General features: G+C 33.5%; 1 pseudogene; it reads right to left on the reverse strand.

The window, feature by feature from the left end:
• The window catches only part of LOC139841942 (uncharacterized), a 178320-nt pseudogene that overhangs the window by 118198 nt on the left and 39249 nt on the right, over window positions 1-20873 (reverse strand).

The following is a 20873-nucleotide window of genomic DNA, read 5'->3' on the forward strand; positions in this document are numbered from 1 at the left end:
TAATGACCGGTTTGTCGATTTTAAAACTTTAGTCGCAGTTAAAACCTAATGTAAAATATTAAATAAATACAAGACTTAAATTAAAGCGTAAAGTAAATAACGATAATGAAATTGCCAATAATAAAAATGCGATAAAATAAAATTGCGATAATTAAAAAGTACGATAATTAAAAGTGCGATTAAATAACAATAAATAAAAGTGCGATAATTAGAAGTGCAATTAAATATAAAATAAAGGAAATTAAATATGAAATAAAAGAATTATGCTTATTTAAACTTCCGTAATCATGATGTTTGACGTGTTGATTTTAGTTTTATGCCCATGGGTTAATTGTCCTTTGTCCTGGATTATTTAATATGTCCGTCTGGTTTTTGTCCATAACAGTCCATCAGTCATAAATATAAAGTGCGAGTGTCCTCGTCAAATTATCCTTATACCCGAAGTTAAATATTCCAACTAATTGGGGATTCGAATTGTAACAAGGTTTTAATACTTTGTTTAATGAATACACCAGGTTATCGACTGCGTGTAAACCAAGGTTTTACTACTTTGTTAACAATTACACCAATTACCCTTGAATGTAATTTCACCCCTGTTTTAATTATTCTAGTGGCTATTAATTCATTCCCGTGTCCGGTTAAATGAACGATTATTCGTACATATAAATACCCCGCCCATCGTGTCCTATCGAGTGTATATGGTAATTTATAGGGACGCCCAATTGTAAATCTTTATATTAACATTAACAAACTTTCATTTAGTTAAACAAATATAAAGCCCATTAATAGCCCATAGTCTAATTTCCACAAGTGTCGTTCTTTTGTCCAAACCCCAATTATGGTACAAAGCCCAATTACCCAATTTTAGTAATTAGCCCAACATCATGATTACTTCGTTTTAAATAAGCATAATAATAACTTAGCTACGAGACATTAATATAAAAAGGTTGAACATAACTTACAATGATTAAAAATAGCGTAGCGTTACACGGACAGAATTTCGACTTACACCCTTACAACATTCGCTAACATACCCTTATTATTAGGATTAAAATTAAAATTAAAATATAAATTATATATATATATATTACGTATATATTGAGAGAGAGATTGAAATAGAATATGAAATTTGATCAGAATTCGGTTTGCTTTATAGCCAGAAGTGAAATTTGGGGCTCCGCGACTCGCGGCAAAAGCCTCTCCAAACTCCGCGAGTCGCGGAGATAGAAATTACAGCTCAGTCCTTGGAGTTTTCTCTGCCGACGGTTTTTAATATATATATATAATATATATATAATTAATATAATTAATTATATATTATATCATATTTATATACATAGTTAACTTGTAATTTTTAGTCCGTTGCGTCGAGCGTTAAGAGTTGACTCTGGTCCCGGTTCCGGATTTTCGAACGTCCTCGCGTACAATTTTATATTTTGTACTTTGCGTTTTGAATCTTGTACTCTTGTAATTTCGAGACGTTTCTTATCAATAATTGGAACCTTTTTGATTGTCTTTTGTTCTTTTGAGCTTTTTGGTCGTTTGCGTCTTCAATTCGTCGAATCTGTCTTTTGTCTTCACCTTTTATTATTTAAACGAATATCTCTTGTAAATAGAACAATTGCAACTAAAAGCTTGTCTTTCTTGAGGAATAATGCTATGAAATATATGTTCGTTTTTAGCATTATCAAATATTCCCACACTTGAGCGTTGCTTGTCCTCAAGCAATATTGTCTTGAAATACTAGAATCACTTCTTTATTCTTCACACTTTGTACATCAGTGATTTCTATACGGCGGTATAAACAATGGTAGTAACGATATGGTTTACAGTCCCACATGACTATAAAAATTTAGATCCATTAAGGAAATTGGATCTTTATGAAAACATTTGATCTTTTGAAATCTAGTTTTTTTTTTTCCTAGATAAGTTTTCTGGGATAACCCTTTACCGGTGTTTGCAAAGTATTTTTGTGGGTTTGGTGGGTTTCAGATTTGAAAATTTTAGCTCAAACTTGCGGTTTTGTGTCACAAACTTGCTAACCTTGTATTTGGAAAGCAACACGTCCAGTTTACTTGTCCCGTATATTACCTTTCGGCAAACTACCGTCCGGTTGTAAAGGAAAGCGTTGAACAAGCAACTGTTTAAGGCAATGTCCCGTGACATGCTTTTGATTATGGTCTATAACGTGTCGGACGCAATTACTATCCTTGGTAGGAGCAATAGTAAAGCTCACCCTTATAATTTTTTCGGTCTGGCACAAGGTCCTGTCTTTGACCACTATGCAACCACCGTTCTTACGGTTGACACCCGATTTAGTTCAGGTGACCTAATGAATTCCAGGTGAATTCCTAGGATTTTACATTCAATGGTAATGAACGCATTGAAAATAGGGTTTTCAGAAAACAAATCGGTTTATAATTTTGATCAAAATATTTTCTCGTTTAAGCTCGAGTTTAGATATCATTGAATTCCATGAGTTTGAATTCTCAATCTTTAAGGTCAATCTCTAGGATTGAATAATATCAGTCTTAAAAGCTGATTTTTAATCTTTAAGGAGATTATCCTTTCTGGGGATCTGATTCATTAGTCTTATCCAGCTAATTTGCATGGTGCCCCCCATTGTACGAGATAAATCCTTCTCATGGTTAGGATAAATCTGACCACTTGGCGACCCTGTTTAATGCTGAGGTCCGTGGATTTCCTGCTGATTTTAGAGATGACTTTTCTAGATTTTTCGTCAACCTACAGCTGGTCTGAACGACAACTTCATGACCTAAATCAAGAAGCGCGTTTCTTTTTCGGAAGACTTTACTTCCTTTTAATGATGGAATTGATTCATCGTGTAGATCCATCTCTTCTTTTATTTCATCGGGTAAAACAGTTTAGTTTAGTCCAAAGCAAAAGTATTTTCAGTTATTTGTTATAGATATATGTGACATATGTTTAAAATAATTTGGTAAATTTTCCCACACTTGGCTTTTTATTTTTCTTTTTATCGTCCTCTATTCCATTTTAAATGAATTTTAACATTTTAGTTTGTTTCTCAATTTATGTCCTTTCCGAGGTAACAATAATTTCGGTGTTAAAACCTAGTTTTATCGTTCATAAATATGTATAAACATGATTTTAAATTCATTTAATTGAAAATTTTTACTAGAATTGGGTAGTCAGTATATAAGACTAGGGCTGTTCTTTTTTATCAGAGAGCACTAGATTCTAATACAACTACTGCTTTACTAGTATTTTTAATGGTAACCAAGTGTTTAATATAAAAATTTTAAAATACGAAAGAATTTAACCCTTTCCCACACTTAAGATCTTGCAATGCCCTCATTTGCAAGAAATCAGTAACAATTTAAATTATTGAGGGTGATTTGTGTGAAAATGATTAAATTTTTACCAAAGTTTCCAAATATATTGGCGTTTGTTTGCTGAATGATAAATGGTGCACATCATTTGTTCATTCCGTCTTGTTGTTATTTCACATATATTTTGCATCTTGTCGTCAAAATTAGTTGCTTTTGCTGAACTTAATGCCAGTCTTTGAAAATGCGTTGTTTTACCCTGTTGTGTACATAAGATAAACTGCAAACATATATACATATTTTTGAAGTTTGGTTTATTACCCCACATTCAAAAATTATTAAAATCTAAGAATAAAAGTTAGATAATTATAAAAATGATTACAATATTAACAAAAATATTAAATGTATCAATAATTACAAATTACAAAATAATAAAAAAAATAATAAGTAAACTAAGGATGATATTGGTACCAATAGGGGTTCCAGGCATAACCATAAGTGCTATAGAATGCTTCGGCAGGGTCATACGTAGGATATGGTGGCTGCATCTCTATCGACCAAGGAGGGAAGACGGGTTTCGGTGTAGGAATATAGTTTCTACCTATATGTTGGCAATGCGCTATGATCTGGTTCTGATGAACTTGCCAATCTTCAAATGCTCTCTGTCTAGCATTTTCGTATTCCTGAGAAGCTATAAACCTATGCATTTCTTGCATCTCATTCCCCCCTCCTACATTACCTTGTTCCTGGTTTCTCTCCACCTGTGGATGTCTACCATGGTATCGTACTGCGGCGTTATTTCGCCGCTTCAAAACTTTCGCACCATGGTATACATTTAAACCTATAGTGTCGCGGGGTTCCGGCTCTTCTAGTAATAATCCCCCCCGACTTATATCCACACCGAGATATTCACCAATCAAAGTAATAAAAATACCACCTCCTATTATGCTATGTTGGCGCATCCCCCGAACCATAGCTGATAAATAATAACCCACACAATATGGTATACTTACAGCGCTCTGTGGGTCTCGAATACACATATGGTAAAACAAATCTTGTTCATTTACCTTTTCTTTGTTTTTACCCCTTTGTGTAATCGAATTAGCTAAAAACCTATGTATTACTCTTAATTCGGCTCTATCTATATCCAAATAAGAGTAGTTTCCCCCTTTGAAACGGTGATGGCTTGTCATTTGACTCCACACACCGTGTGTATCAAAATTTTCATCTATCTTTCTACCGTTTAGTATCAATCCTCTACAATCGGCAGACGCTAACTCCTCAGGCGTATATATACGTAAAGCCTGAGCCATGTCCAGTAAAGACATGTGGCGCATCGAACCGCCTAACAAAAATCTAATAAAAGAACGATCGGTTAAACTAGCTACCCGATCATTCAACTCTATACTACATAACAACTCTTCACACCATACTTTATATACAGGTCTGCGTATGGTGAATAAACATATCCAGTAATTAAAAGAAGAATTACCATACCTCTGTACAAGTAATTCCCTAATTGGCCCGGCCAATTCTACAGCTTCTAAGGGTCCCCATTCTATGACCCTCGGTACCTCAACAACCTTAGAGTGAAGAGTATGCAAACCCCGTTGATATTTTGTATAATCTATCCAAAGTCTGTCAAATCGCAGGTTCGGGTGCAACTCTTCCAAATGCATATCGGAAAAGGTCATGACTGGATGAGGTACATCCTGCTTGTAGTAGTTATCTACCTCCTGTTGTTCCAAATTCTCGGCAGGAGCATTGCGGGTTTGGGATGAAGATTCACCCCTTTCATTCTGTAAAACACATCAAACACAAATTTTGTGCATCCAAATATGCATTAGTGTCAGCAAAATCATCAATCAAAATAATTACAATGACATTATCAATTTATATCAAACTTAAGCTCATTTTCATATTTTTATCAAATCTACACTTTTTCAAATAAGCATATACGAAAATGTTCGCCAAGTTCATAAGCATTCAACTCAAATAACATGTCAAAATAATCATTACTAGCAATCAAACAAGTCTCAAATGGCATTATCTTTCAAAAATCAAGTTCATGAATTTTGGACTTGAAAAAGTCCACTTTAATTCTCAAAATCATGTTTAGGCTCAAAGTTTGGATCATTTAACTACCTAGACATGTTACACTACTTAATTTAGCAACAATTCATGACAAAAATCGGCCATAACCTGTTTATATCAAAAAGCCCCAAATTTGCTCAAGAACACAAACCCTAGATTATTCAAAATTTGAAGTTTAAGGCTTCTAATCATGTTAAACAGCATCAATCTAGGTTATACAAGCATAATACATAAACAATTTAAGTCTAATTACACTAAAAAGCATCAAAATCAAATTGGGGAAAAAATAGCTCAAGAACACCTAATTTCGAATTAATGGTGTTTAGGTGTAGAAATTTACCGTTTTTCTTGAGTAATTCTTAGATAGCATCCTTCTCAACATGATTTTAGCAAAAACATTTGGTGATTAACGGTTAAAAATTGGGATTTTTGGGGTGTTTTTGGGTGGTTTTTCGTGGGTTTTTCGCAGTGTTTTCGAGTTGTTTTTGTGTGTGGGAGTTGATCAGTTCGTGCAGCTCTTTTATTTTTTTTTCTAGGTTTTGGACCCTCCGCGAGTCGCGGGGATTTACCCTCCAAACTCCGCGACTCGCGGAGTTTGGTATTTTTTTTTTTTTTTTTTTATATAATCTTTAACTTATTAAAACAATTTAGTAATTAATTTTAAAATTTTGTTTCCCTTGTTATTTAGGACGAGGTCGTTTCGGATCGATGTCCTAGTCCGTCCTTCGACAAAATTTTAAAATTTGTCTTTTTGTAGAGATTGTTTTAAAAGCTAAGATTTTTGGGTTTTTTCAATGTTTTTGGCATACTTTAAATCAATAAAATTAAAAATAATGATAATAAAAGTTCTCGTCCCTCCCTCGGGTAAAGCAATTTCGGTTCAAAGACCTAGTCTTCAACTTACGACGAATTTTAAAAATCATATTCTTAACTTAATGAGATAAAGTAAATTTTTGTTTTTAAATTCACACAACATAAATATAAAATTCAAAATTAATATTAAAAATTCACACCAAACTCAAAATTTAAAATGCATAAAATTAAAAATTAATATTTTAAAAATTAAAAATTCACACCAAACTTAATTTAAAAATTTATAAATTCATATCAAACTTATATTAATTTTTCAAATATTTACAATTTTAAATATATTGTTTTTACAAAGTTTACAATATTAATTTAAGATTTAAATATTAATTTTAAAAACATGGTAAAAATAAAATTAAAAATCTTTTTGTCTTTTTATCCCACTTTAATCAATCAAATATTATCAAAAATATGCGCCCCTCTTTTCGGTAAAGTAATTTCGGTTCCAAGACCTAATTTAACTCATGACGAATTTTTGAAATATTTTGGGTTGATTGATTAAAGATATTTATACCTTAAGAATAAACGTTAAATTTCGCAGTGATGTAATAAATTTTTGAATGATATCAATAATTTCGGTCGCCAAACCTAATTTTATTCAATACCAATTTAATACTTTTTAGCGAACAAATTAGCGTTTATTATCAAAAGGTTAAAAATAAAAATAAAAATAAAAACTGTACAGACATACCTGTGAAATAGATTTCTTAGTTATATGATCTATCCCATTCATAAGATAGTCGGTTTAATTGGTTTTCCATGGCTCCAAAGGCGTAACCTCGAGCATTCAGTGTCTTTTCTTCTAAACATATGAACGGTCCGTCTCTGCATAAAGTAACAAATTCGGTATTTGAATAGGTTTGATTATTTGAACATTTACCTCCATGTGACCATTTTCCGCATTTGTGACATCGTTCTAGGTGTCGTGCTCTTCTTTTCGCTGCGGATTTTGATTTTCCTTTACCAAATTGTAACTTATTATCTTCGCATCTGGATCCTTTTTTAACTCCGTCCATTCTTCCTCTGATTACTGATACTAATTCGCTCGGTAGTATGTCATTATTTCTTTTAGTGATCAAAGCGTGTAGCATTAGACCATGGTTTAGTTCACAGGCAGTCTTCATATCGTAAAAACCTAAAAAAAATAAAAATTCAGAATGGGGGGAGAAGACTAGTTCTTTAGGGTCTGCTAGGGAAAGACCATACGTGTTCCATTTTCGAGAACTACACGAAAACAGACAATCTAACTCTAACAGAAATACATATTATCCTTTAAAGACTTGATTCTCCCCACACTTAGTTAGCTGTGGTGTTGAAATTGTGATTAACTTCGTTGTCGACTTCCATCGGACCATGTATGTAATGTTTAACTCTGTGACCATTAACTTTAAATTCAATCCCATTTGAATTTATCAATTCTATCGTTCCGTATGGGAAAACTCTTTTGACTATGAATGGTCCAGACCATCTTGATTTCAATTTTCCAGGAAATAGCTTGAATCGTGAATTGAAAAGAAGAACTCTGTCTCCTTCTTTAAATTCTTTTGAACTTCTGATTCTTTTATCATGCCATTTCTTCGTTCTTTCTTTATAGATTAACGAATTTTCGTATGCTTCATGTCTTAATTCTTCTAATTCATTTAGTTGACTTAATCGTAGACGTCCGGCTTCATGTAAATCAAGATTACATGTCTTCAAAGCCCAAAATGCTTTGTGTTCAATTTCTACTGGAAGATGACATGCTTTTCCATAAACAAGTCTAAAAGGTGTGGTTCCAATTGGAGTTTTGTAGGCTGTTCTAAAAGCCCAGAGTGCATCCTCCAATTTAATGGACCATTCCTTCGGATTTGATCCTACGGTTTTCTCTAGAATACGTTTTAAAGCTCGGTTGGTATTTTCAACTTGTCCACTTGTTTGTGGATGATATGCGGTGGAGATTTTATGAGTTACTCCATATCTTTTAAGAACTTTCTCAAGTTGATTATTACAGAAATGAGTACCCCGATCACTTATTAAAGCTTTCGGTGTTCCAAACCTTGCAAAAAGACGTTTTAAAAAGTTGACTACAACTCGTGCATCGTTAGTTGGGAGAGCTTGTGCTTCCGCCCATTTAGATACATAATCAATGGCTACGAGTATATATAGATTATTATGAGATTTTGGAAATGGACCCATAAAGTCAATACCCCAAATGTCAAATACTTCACATACTTGGATGACATTTTGTGGCATTTCATCACGTTGACTTATTTTTCCGGTCCTTTGACATGCATCACAGGATTTGCAAAGAAGGTGTGCGTCTTTGTAAATTGTAGGCCAATCGAATCCAGCTTCATAAACTTTTCTTGCTGTTAGTTGAGGCCCATAATGCCCTCCTGTTGGTCCTGTGTGACAATGGTTTAATATTTTACTAGCTTCATCTTCAAATACACATCGGCGTATTATTCCATCGGGACAACTTTTAAACAGATGTGGATCTTCCCAGAAATAGTGTTTTATATCACTGAAGAATTTCTTTCGTCTTTGGTACGATAATCCTTTTTCAAGGAATCCACAAACTAAGTAGTTTGCATAGTCTGCAAACCATGGGATTTCTTTATAATCTATCTTCAATAGATATTCATCAGGAAAGTTGTCTTGTATGGCCGATTCATTTAGAACTTCTAATTCGAGATTTTCAAGACGAGAAAGATGATCAGCGGCGAGATTTTCTGCTCCTCTTTTATCTCGGATTTCAATATCAAACTCTTGTAAGAGTAAGATCCAACGGATTAATCTTGGTTTAGCATCTTGTTTTGAAAATAGGTATCTAAGAGCAGAATGGTCGGTATAGACCACCGTTTTTGCTAGAACGAGATATGATCGAAATTTGTCAAAAGCAAAGACAATAGCAAGGAGTTCTTTTTCAGTAGTTGTATAGTTCGTTTGTGCTCCTTGTAATGTCTTACTAGCATAATATATAGGTTGAAATCGTTTTTCAATCCTTTGTCCTAAAACGGCTCCCATTGCAAAATCACTTGCATCGCACATTAGTTCAAATGGTAGATTCCAATTTGGTGTTATCATGATCGGTGCATTAGTGAGTTTTTCTTTAAGAATATTAAAAGATTTGATACACTCATCTGAAAAGATGAATGGCGCATCCTTTTCTAGGAGTTTATTCATAGGAGTGGCAATTTTAGAAAAATCTTTTATGAAACGTCGGTAAAAACCGGCATGCCCTAGAAAACTCCTAACTCCTCTAACATTTGTGGGATGTGGAAGTTTAGCAATTACATCTACTTTAGCTCTATCCACTTCAATTCCTTCTTTTGAAATTTTATGTCCAAGAACGATGCCTTCTTTAACCATGAAATGGCATTTCTCCCAATTAAGTACTAGATTTGATTTTTCGCATCTAATTAGCATTCGTTCCAGATTAACTAGACATGATTTAAATGTATCACCGAAGACTGAAAAGTCATCCATGAATACTTCCATGCATTCTTCTATCATGTCATGAAAAATCGCCATCATACACCTTTGAAAGGTTGCAGGGGCGTTACAAAGTCCAAATGGCATGCGTTTGTAAGCAAAAGTACCATAAGGGCACGTGAATGTGGTTTTCTCTTGATCTTCGGGTGCTATTGGAATTTGAAAATATCCGGAAAATCCATCTAGAAAACAATAGTAACTATTTCCGGCTAATCTTTCCAACATTTGATCTATGAAAGGTAAGGGAAAGTGATCTTTTCTGGTGGCGTCATTTAATTTTCTATAATCAATACATACACGCCATCCTGTTACAGTCCTAGTAGGAATAAGCTCATTTTTCTCATTTGTAATGACAGTCATGCCACCCTTCTTAGGTACGCATTGAACTGGGCTTACCCATGGACTATCAGAAATTGGATATATCAAACCTGCATCTAGCAGTTTAATAATCTCTTTCTTAACTACATCTTGCATATTAGGATTTAGTCTTCGTTGGCGTTGCACATACGTTTTATGACCTTCTTCCATAAGGATTTTATGTGTGCAATACGAAGGACTTATTCCTTTAATATCATGAATCTTCCATGCAATGGCTGGTTTATGAGCTTTCAACACAGAAATGAGTTGTGATTTCTCATTTTTAGTAAGAGAAGACGATATTATTACAGGTAATTCAGATTCACCATGTAAATAAGCGTATTCCAAATGGTTTGGAAGTGGCTTTAACTCTAATTTCGGAGGTTCTTCTATCGATGATTTATATCGATATCTGTCTTCTTCTATTAGCATTTGAATTTCTTCTGTTGTTGGTTCATATCCATTAGCTATAAGTGTAGCTAACATTTCAGCTTCATCAATTGGTTCATTAACTTCTCCTAAAGAACATTCTCCCGTTCCTTGTAATTCTGGAAATTCTTCTAATAATTCTGCATGTGCATCTATAGTTTGAATATAATAACATGTATCATCTGCAGATTGTGGTTGTTGCATTGCTCTATCAACTGAAAAGGTAACACTCTCATCCTCTATACTTAGGGTCAGTTTCTTACCGAACACGTCTATCATTGCTTTAGCCGTGTTTAAGAATGGTCTTCCTAATATGAGAGGAACTTGAGAATCTTCTTCCATGTCCAAAACAACAAAATCTACTGGAAATACTAAAGTACCAACTTTAACTAGCATGTTCTCCATTATCCCTCTAGGATATTTTATTGATCTATCGGCTAGTTGTATGCTTATTCTGGTTGGTTTCAATTCTCCAAGGTCTAGTTTAGCGTATAGTGAATAAGACATTAGATTTATACTAGCACCTAAGTCTGCCAATGCTTCTATTGAACTAAGACTACCCAGAAAACATGGAATTGTGAAACTTCCTGGATCAGATAATTTTTCTGGTATCTTATTCAACAGCACTGCTGAACAATTAGCATTCATAGTAACAGCCGAAAGTTCTTCCATTTTCTTTCTATTCGTGATCAGATCTTTCAAGAATTTAGCATATCTAGGCATTCCTGAAATCACATCAATGAAAGGAAGATTTACATTTATCTGTTTAAACATATCCAAAAATTTGGATTGCTCTGCTTCAAGTTTTTCTTTCTTCATTTTACTCGGGTAAGGAAGTGGTGGTTGGTATGGTTTAACATAAGGTTTATCCTTAACTGTGTTATCTTCATTAACCTTTTCAACTACCGGTTCTTTTTCCTTATCTTGATCAGGTTGTGGTTCTTGTGGAGTAGGAATAGTTTCATCAGAAGTTACAGGTATTTCAGGTGATTTAAGTGTTGTACCACTTCTTGTGGTAATAGCTTTAGCTGTTTCATTCCGGGGGTTAGCATTTGTATCACTAGGTAAACTTCCCGGTTTTCTTTCACCTATTAACCTTGCTAGGTTACTTACTTCTTGTTCCAGATTTTGAATAGAAGCTTGTTGATTTCTAAATGCTTGAGCATTTTGTTCATTGGTTTGTTTTTGAGATGTGAAAAACTGCGTTTGAGTTTCAACTAGCTTTGTCATCATATCTTCTAAATTCGGCTTTTTATCATCGGTTTGTTGTGGTGGTTTGTTTTGAAAATTTGGTCTTTGCTGATTGTAAGTATTATTGGATACTTGTTGATTGCTAGGACCTTGTTGGTTATTGTATGGAATATTTCGGTTATAATTCTGGTTTTGATTGTAAATCGGTCTTGGCGGTTGATAATTATTCTGATAATTATTTCCAGGCCTTTGGTTTATGTATGAAATATTCTCTCTTTGTTCCATTGTTAATTCAATACTTAGACAATCTTTTGTCAAATGTGGTCCTCCACACTGCTCACAACTAATTCGTATTGAGTGAATATCCTTAGTCATCTTTTCCATTCGTCTCTCGAAAGCATCTATCTTTGCCGAAATGGAATCTAAGTCATGGCTAGAATCGGCTCTAGCTGCTTTAGATGATCTAATGATGTCTTTTTCTTGGTGCCACTCATGTGAGTGGGAAGCAGTATTATCAATAATTTTGTAAGCATCAGTTTCGGTTTTCTTCATAATAGAACCACCAGCTGCTATATCTATGTCTTTCCTTGTAGTGATGTCGCATCCTCGGTAGAATATTTGTACTATTTGACAGGTGTCTAAACCATGTTGCGGACATCCTCTTAACAACTTTCCATATCTTGTCCACGCCTCATATAGAGTTTCATTTGGCTTCTGTGTGAATGTAACAATTTCTGCTTGAAGTCTTACGGCTTTAGATGCAGGAAAGAATTGTTTAAGAAATTTGTCAATTAAAACGTCCCATGTATCAATCGCCCCTTCAGGTAACGATTCCAACCAATCTTTGGCTTCTCCCTTTAAAGTCCAGGGAAATAACATGAGATATATCTGTTCATCCTCCACTTCTCGGATTTTAAATAGTGTGCAGATCCTATTAAAGGTACGTAGATGTTCATTTGGATCTTCCTTCGGCGCACCACTAAATTGGCATTGATTAGTCACCATGTGTAGAATTTGTCCTTTGATTTCATAATCTGGCGCATTAATGTCTGGATGAGTAATTGCGTGACCTTGGCCAGTGCGTTTAGCTCTCATTCGGTCTTCCATACTTAAAGGTTCCAGATTCTCCATAATTGAATTTGTTGAATCGGTATCACTAGATGATTCTGTTTTAATGGTTCGTTCCTCAACAATCTCTGTTTGAATGATTGGTGGTTCCGGAGGAAAGTTTAATGGTTCAGGATCTATGAACCGTTCCTGAATATTTTCTGGATTCTCAATTGTGAGGTCGGGTTCAAAAAATGGATTATCGGAAATTTGAACTGAAGTACTTGGTCGACTGGATGACGATTCTAAAGAAAAATCAACGGCGGTTATATTTGTTAAACGTCTTGATCTAGTTACAGGTGGTGAACGTACAAAAGGTGATGAACGTCTTGCTCGGTGCATTCACTGAATATCCTATTAGTTTTAAAAAGGAAAGAAAAATTATAATAAGTTATCCAATCAATAGACTTTTCTGATTTTGCTCACGTTTCGAATAGCCAAAAGATGCAGCAGAGAGGCAGGATTCGTTTGGTCTCAATATAATTGAGGACTGTTTGGCTCCAATAACCCGGTCCACGTACAAATCCAACTATTACTACGAACCAGAAAATTTTGATGTCTATCAATTTAACCACTTAAAATAAATTTTCGTAATTTTAAGAAATTTAGATAAGAAGTAGAATAAAAATCTATGTCCTAAAACTAGAATAGCGAGAAATAAGAGAGAAAAAGAGTTCGTCGAAAAAGAAAAAATGGTTTAAAAAAAAAAATTAAAGGTGACGGAAAAATAAAAGAAACTTATAAAAACTTAAAAATACTTAACTAACCTAACCTTATTACTACAACTAACTTAAAATTATAATCGCAAATTGAAATAGTTAATTGGAATGATAATTGGTACATAGTAAAAGGTGTCTAAAAATATTAAAGCTTACAAGGAAAAACTAAATCCCAAATGGAAATAACTTAAAAAGAACTAAAACTTAAAAAGGCGTCGCAAAATTCTAAAGCACCTAAATCTTAGTCTAAAGAAAAAGCACTTAAGGAATTCTACGGCAAAGCCTAAAAATCTAGGAGTAAAAATAACTATAGCAAAAACTAAGTTTAAAATTAAATATGAGCGAAAAATATAAATATTACGCTACAACGATTAAAAAGGGACAAAATATAAAAATATACAAAAAGTTGTAAAAAGTACAATTTTTATAAAAATATTATTTTTATATTATTTATTTAATAAAACTACTAATTTTACAATTTAATAAAACTAATTTAACTAAAATATATAAATAAAAAGTAAAAGTAAAAATAAAACTAATAATAATAATAATAATAATAATTAGGTTTAAATATTAATAATAATTAATTAAAAACCGTAATTAATGCTGAATTAGGGCTTCCTGTGCGCGTGTCAGATGGTCTCCGCGAGTCGCGGCTATTAAGAAGAAAACCCCGCGAGTCGCGGGGTTCAGAAATTCTGTTGACAGCTTTCAATTTTTACGCGTTTTTCTTTATTATTTTTTTTTATTTTATGTTTTCTGTTTTTTAAATAAATAAAAGATTTTAAAATAAAACTTATATTTTTATAAACTAAAATAGAAATAAAGAAACTTATAAAACTTAAATATTTAACAAAATCTTAAAAATGCTTATATTTTTGTTTTTCTTTTTATATTTTCGAATTTTTAAAACGTATTTTTACAAAAACGAATTTTAATAAAAGTAAGCTAAAATCTTTTTTTTTTTTTTTTATATATTAGCGTTGCGCTTCCGGCTTTTAAGATAAGTCCCCGGCAGCGGCGCCAAAAACTTGGTGTGGTAGCGTGGGGGTACGTGATAGTACTATATTTTACTACGAAATACGTTACAAATTACACAAGTTTTAATTTATTTATAGAATGGATATACTTAAACCTTGCTACAACACTTATAGGCAGTGTACCTAATCGTACAGTAGTGTAGTTTTTAGTAAGTCCGGTTCGTTCCACAGGGAAATCTTTAAACAAAGCTCAACGCTATATTAGTTCACTTTTATAAAAATACAAATATATATATAAGTAATATTATTATTATAAAGGGGGGTTTTTACCGTTTAATGACCGGTTTGTCGATTTTAAAACTTTAGTCGCAGTTAAAACCTAATGTAAAATATTAAATAAATACAAGACTTAAATTAAAGCGTAAAGTAAATAACGATAATGAAATTGCCAATAATAAAAATGCGATAAAATAAAATTGCGATAATTAAAAAGTACGATAATTAAAAGTGCGATTAAATAAAAATAAATAAAAGTGCGATAATTAGAAGTGCAATTAAATATAAAATAAAGGAAATTAAATATGAAATAAAAGAATTATGCTTATTTAAACTTCCGTAATCATGATGTTTGACGTGTTGATTTTAGTTTTATGCCCATGGGTTAATTGTCCTTTGTCCTGGATTATTTAATATGTCCGTCTGGTTTTTGTCCATAACAGTCCATCAGTCATAAATATAAAGTGCGAGTGTCCTCGTCAAATTATCCTTATACCCGAAGTTAAATATTCCAACTAATTGGGGATTCGAATTGTAACAAGGTTTTAATACTTTGTTTAATGAATACACCAGGTTATCGACTGCGTGTAAACCAAGGTTTTACTACTTTGTTAACAATTACACCAATTACTCTTGAATGTAATTTCACCCCTGTTTTAATTATTCTAGTGGCTATTAATTCATTCCCGTGTCCGGTTAAATGAACGATTATTCGTACATATAAATACCCCGCCCATCGTGTCCGATCGAGTGTATATGGTAATTTATAGGGACGCCCAATTGTAAATCTTTATATTAACATTAACAAACTTTCATTTAGTTAAACAAATATAAAGCCCATTAATAGCCCATAGTCTAATTTCCACAAGTGTCGTTCTTTTGTCCAAACCCCAATTATGGTACAAAGCCCAATTACCCAATTTTAGTAATTAGCCCAACATCATGATTACTTCATTTTAAATAAGCATAATAATAACTTAGCTACGAGACATTAATATAAAAAGGTTGAACATAACTTACAATGATTAAAAATAGCGTAGCGTTACACGGACAGAATTTCGACTTACACCCTTACAACATTCGCTAACATACCCTTATTATTAGGATTAAAATTAAAATTAAAATATAAATTATATATATATATATATTACGTATATATTGAGAGAGAGATTGAAATCGAATATGAAATTTGATCAGAATTCGGTTTGCTTTATAGCCAGAAGTGAAATTTGGGGCTCCGCGACTCGCGGCAAAAGCCTCTCCAAACTCCGCGAGTCGTGGAGATAGAAATTACAGCTCAGTCCTTGGAGTTTTCTCTGCCGACGGTTTTTAATATATATATATAATATATATATAATTAATATAATTAATTATATATTATATTATATTTATATACATAGTTAACTTGTAATTTTTAGTCCGTTGCGTCGAGCGTTAAGAGTTGACTCTGGTCCCGGTTCCGGATTTTCGAACGTCCTCGCGTACAATTTTATATTTTGTACTTTGCGTTTTGAATCTTGTACTCTTGTAATTTCGAGACGTTTCTTATCAATAATTGGAACCTTTTTGATTGTCTTTTGTTCTTTTGAGCTTTTTGGTCGTTTGCGTCTTCAATTCGTCGAATCTGTCTTTTGTCTTCACCTTTTATTATTTAAACGAATATCTCTTGTAAATAGAACAATTGCAACTAAAAGCTTGTCTTTCTTGAGGAATAATGCTATGAAATATATGTTCGTTTTTAGCATTATCAAAGGTCCTAATTTTACCCTGTTTAATTAATGAGACTATCTTTTGGTTAAACTCACGTAAAATCTAGATTATTAAAATCACTAAAAACAACCTACACAAATGTGTTATCACAATATCTATTCAATTACCACCTACACTCACATGCAAGTGTCTAAATCACTAAGTGTTGAAGTGCATTCTATTATCGTTGATAAACTCACATAAATCAACTCACAAACTTGCATAATTGAATTAAATAAATAGATAATCACAACAATGGATCTTTTAAGAAAGCACAATTAATCAAACATCAAAACCTTAATAATACAAAAGATAGACAATCCAAAAATCATAAGTATTACATAAAGTGAACAAAATTAGATTTAGCCTAGCATAATAATAAAAAATGGAACATTCAAACAATTGGAAATGGTAGAATTCATGATTAAATTACTAAACAATGAAAACTAAGTGTACCAATGATGATCTTGATCCATTCCTTGATCTTGATGATGCCCTAGCTTGAAAGTGGTGAAAAGTGGCTCAAACAATCCTTAATTTGTAGCTTTTTTCGTCTGGAAAATGTATTGGTTAAATGGCCAAAATCCTTCCCTATTTATACAAAATTTGTATCTTGCTCCCTAAGTCAGAAACAGATGCGTCGCATCTATGAGTGATGCACCTAATCCTTCATGTCGTGTTCACATGCGCCACATCTGTCAAGTTGCGCCACATCCTTCGACGTCTGTCTTAAATTGGATAAAATATATAGATCCATGAACCTCATCTGGTACAAATACGTTGCATCTAGTGCCGTTGTTGACTTTTTCTCTTGTTTTATCACTTTTGAGTTGAGATCTTCAACTTTTATCAATCGTATTGCTTTCCTTTAACGTTTTTCACTTGAAATCTTCTTCTTGCACAATTAACAACCATATGTCTTCAAATACTCATTAAATGAACCAATTTAGGAACCGATAACGTGCGTAAAAGGTATAGAATATGTGCGTTATCACATGGAAAACTATGGACATTCCGAGAATTGATTCAACTTTTTGTGCTCATAAAATCTTATTATAAGAAAACTCTAAATAGTTGTACAAAGTCAAAGAAGATTAAACCCAAATATGATGGAAGCATTAAAGAATGAGCTAATTAAAATCTTGGATGTTGATATGATATACCCTATCTTCGATAGCCAGTGGGTTAGTTCAGTACAATGTGTACCTAAAAAAGGGGGGACTACAGTCATTCAAAACAAAAACAATGAACTCATTCCAACCAGAGCGGTAACTGGGTGGCGTGTATGCATCGATTATAGAAAGTTCAATGATGCAACTTGGAAAGACCATTTTCCTTTACCTTACATTGACCAAATGCTAGAACGTTTAGCTATGAAAGAATATTATTACTTTTAAATAGTTATTCAGGATATTTCCAACTCCCCATTGATCCGAAAGATCAAGAAAATACCACCTTTACATGTCCATTTGGAACATTCGCTTACAAACGAATGCCATTTGGGTTATGTAATGTTACCGAGACCTTTCAAAGATGTATGCAACCATATTTCACGACATGATAGAGAAATTCATGGAAGTATTTATGGATGACTTTTCAATACACGGAGATTCATTCGATGACTGTCTCTCCAATCTCGACAAATTGCTCACACATTGTGAAAAATCAAATCTTGTCCAGAACCGGGAAAATTGCCATTTCATGGTCGATGAAGGAATAGTTCTTGGCCACAAAATTTCTAAATCCAAAATAGAGGTAGATAAGGCAAAAATAGATGTCATTTGCAAATTACCTTTACCATCCAACGTTAAAGGAATATGAAGTTTCTTAGGACACACATGATTTTATAAGAGATTTATTCAGGATTTTTCAAAAATTGCGCCACCTATGACAAAACTCTTAGAAAAAGATACTCTTGTCGACTTTGACGAAAAGTGTCAAGAGTCCGTTGACATCTTAAAAGATAAGCTCACGCATGTAGCAATCATTGTTTCACCTGATTAGACCCTTCCATTCAAACTCATGTGCGATACAAATGATTATGCGATAGGAGCAGTTCTAGGTCAAAGAAAGGATATCACTTCTTACCAATTTATTATGCGAGCAAAACCTTAACCGGGGCTCAATTAATTACATCACCACGGAAAAGAAAATGCTAATAATAGTATTTGCTTTTGAAAAATTCAGATCTTATCTAGTACTCTCCAAAACGATTGTCTACACATACCATTAAGCTCTGAAATACCTGTTTAATAAACCTGATGCCAAATCTAGACTCATTCGTTGTGTATTATTACTCCAAGAATTCTACATAGAAATTAGGCATAAAAAGGGAGCTGAAAACCTTGCGCCTGATCATTTATCTAGACTCGAAAGCCCTAATTTAGATAAACTCAACGAAGTTGAAATCAATGATACCTTTCCAAACGAGTCACTCTTGAGCATTACGATAAGTGATCATTATCCCTGTTTGCCGAATTCGTAAATTACTTGGCCTCTCAACAACTCGGAAAGAACATGACCTATCAAGAGAATAAAAATTCTTTTTTAGACCTTAGACACTACTATTGGGAAAGTCCGTATATTTTCGAACAGGCCTGGATCAAATAACCAGATGATGTGTCCATGGGAAAGGAGCAATGAAGATCTTAAAAGATTTCCATTATACTGTAAACGGGGGACACTTTGGGCCAAATTATACAACTAAAAATGTCATGGATGTAGGATTTTACTAGCCGACACTCTTTAGAGACGCTCAACGAGTTTTCCGTACATGTGATTCCTGCCAAAGAAGCGAGAACTTGGAGGTAGTGGAATGTCTTGTCCTAGTGGTGCTATGCATGTAGTCGTGTGCTCAGGGTTACTTTATTCAAAAAATTTAGAGAGGTATTGATCTGGATTAGAGATGGTGGAGTACGTGTCAAGATTATCTTAAGAATGCACATGAGGTGATTCTGCAGAGCATGAGTTCTGGCTGCATACGACCATGGTTTCATCAATTTTTTCACCAATGTTGTCTGGGAAAGAATCTATTAAACTGAGGTCTTCCTCCCAAGGTTGGTTCATGAGATGATAGACATTGAAGGTGACTTCCTAGGCTCCAACTCGAAGTTTTAAAGAATTTTCATGAACATCTATCATGACCTTGGAAGTATTTAAGAAGGGTTTACCAAGGATGAGTGGTACTTTTGTAGTGACCCGACTTAATCGTCATTGACGGCGCCGTCTACTTAGGTCCCATTACGTGGTCATAAGTCTTTAAAACAACGTTTGACCAAAAGTAAGGATGTTTCAAGGTTTACAAAGTAGTTCGATAACTAGTTACATTACAATATTTAAAGTATAATTGAAACATATGCGACACAATTTAAGAATAAGTCAAAAGACGCTCCACGTATGCATGTATACTCGACATCCAAGCAAGTATCAAAAAGTATAGTGCGGAAGCATGTATCACCTAGTATTCAAGGACCTGAGAAAAACATAGAAAATCTGTCAACGAAAACGTTGGTGAAATCATAGGTGTATGTATAAAGTATGTTTTGAACCACAAGATTTAGTATAAACCGATTATCTAGCGTCTACATCTCAAAAGATGTGTTTGTATCACGAGCATCCAATTATCAAAACTTAACTGAATCTTACCTCTGCATATAGTGTTAGAACCTACACTATTCCAATAAAATTATATTTCATTCGCTAACAGTAGCGAACCGTCCGAATGAGGGTTCGTTAAACCCGTATGACCACACAACATAAGTTCACGCTTACACCCTACAAGTGTAACTGATGATAATTGGACTTGAGGATTTTTGTTCTAACTAGTATGTATCTTTGCTTTCGTATTTGTGTTCAAAGTATAAAAGTATAAATCGTTTATGTTTTCTCATCCCACGTATAAGTATAAAAGAGTAAAATTGGGACTATGATCTCACCTTGAGTGCAAGCATATAAAAGTACTTCGTAAGTAAACGTGTGCAAGAACGAATGCTAGTCTTGACCTAAACAAGTAGGTCGTATCAATAATGGTAAACACGATTGGTCAAAGTTGTTCAATTAGTCCTATGGCTCGTTACGACTCGATTACATATAGCATGTGAATCACGTTGCCAAGTTTCATGCATGATTCAAATATAAAAGCATGTTAGGATGATTGCATAAGTATTTGGTTAAGTTTAAACTAAAGTCAATTTTGGTCAAGTCAAAGTCAACACGCTCGGGTCGGGTCCCAAACTATTTTTCTGAGGTTTTTAATCATATATGAGCATGTTAGAACAAGTTACATGTGAATCGGAGGTGCGTAGCATAGTTAGAATTAAATG

Source organism: Rutidosis leptorrhynchoides, chromosome 4, assembly GCF_046630445.1.
Source record: "Rutidosis leptorrhynchoides isolate AG116_Rl617_1_P2 chromosome 4, CSIRO_AGI_Rlap_v1, whole genome shotgun sequence".
Classification (NCBI taxonomy): domain Eukaryota; kingdom Viridiplantae; phylum Streptophyta; class Magnoliopsida; order Asterales; family Asteraceae; genus Rutidosis; species Rutidosis leptorrhynchoides.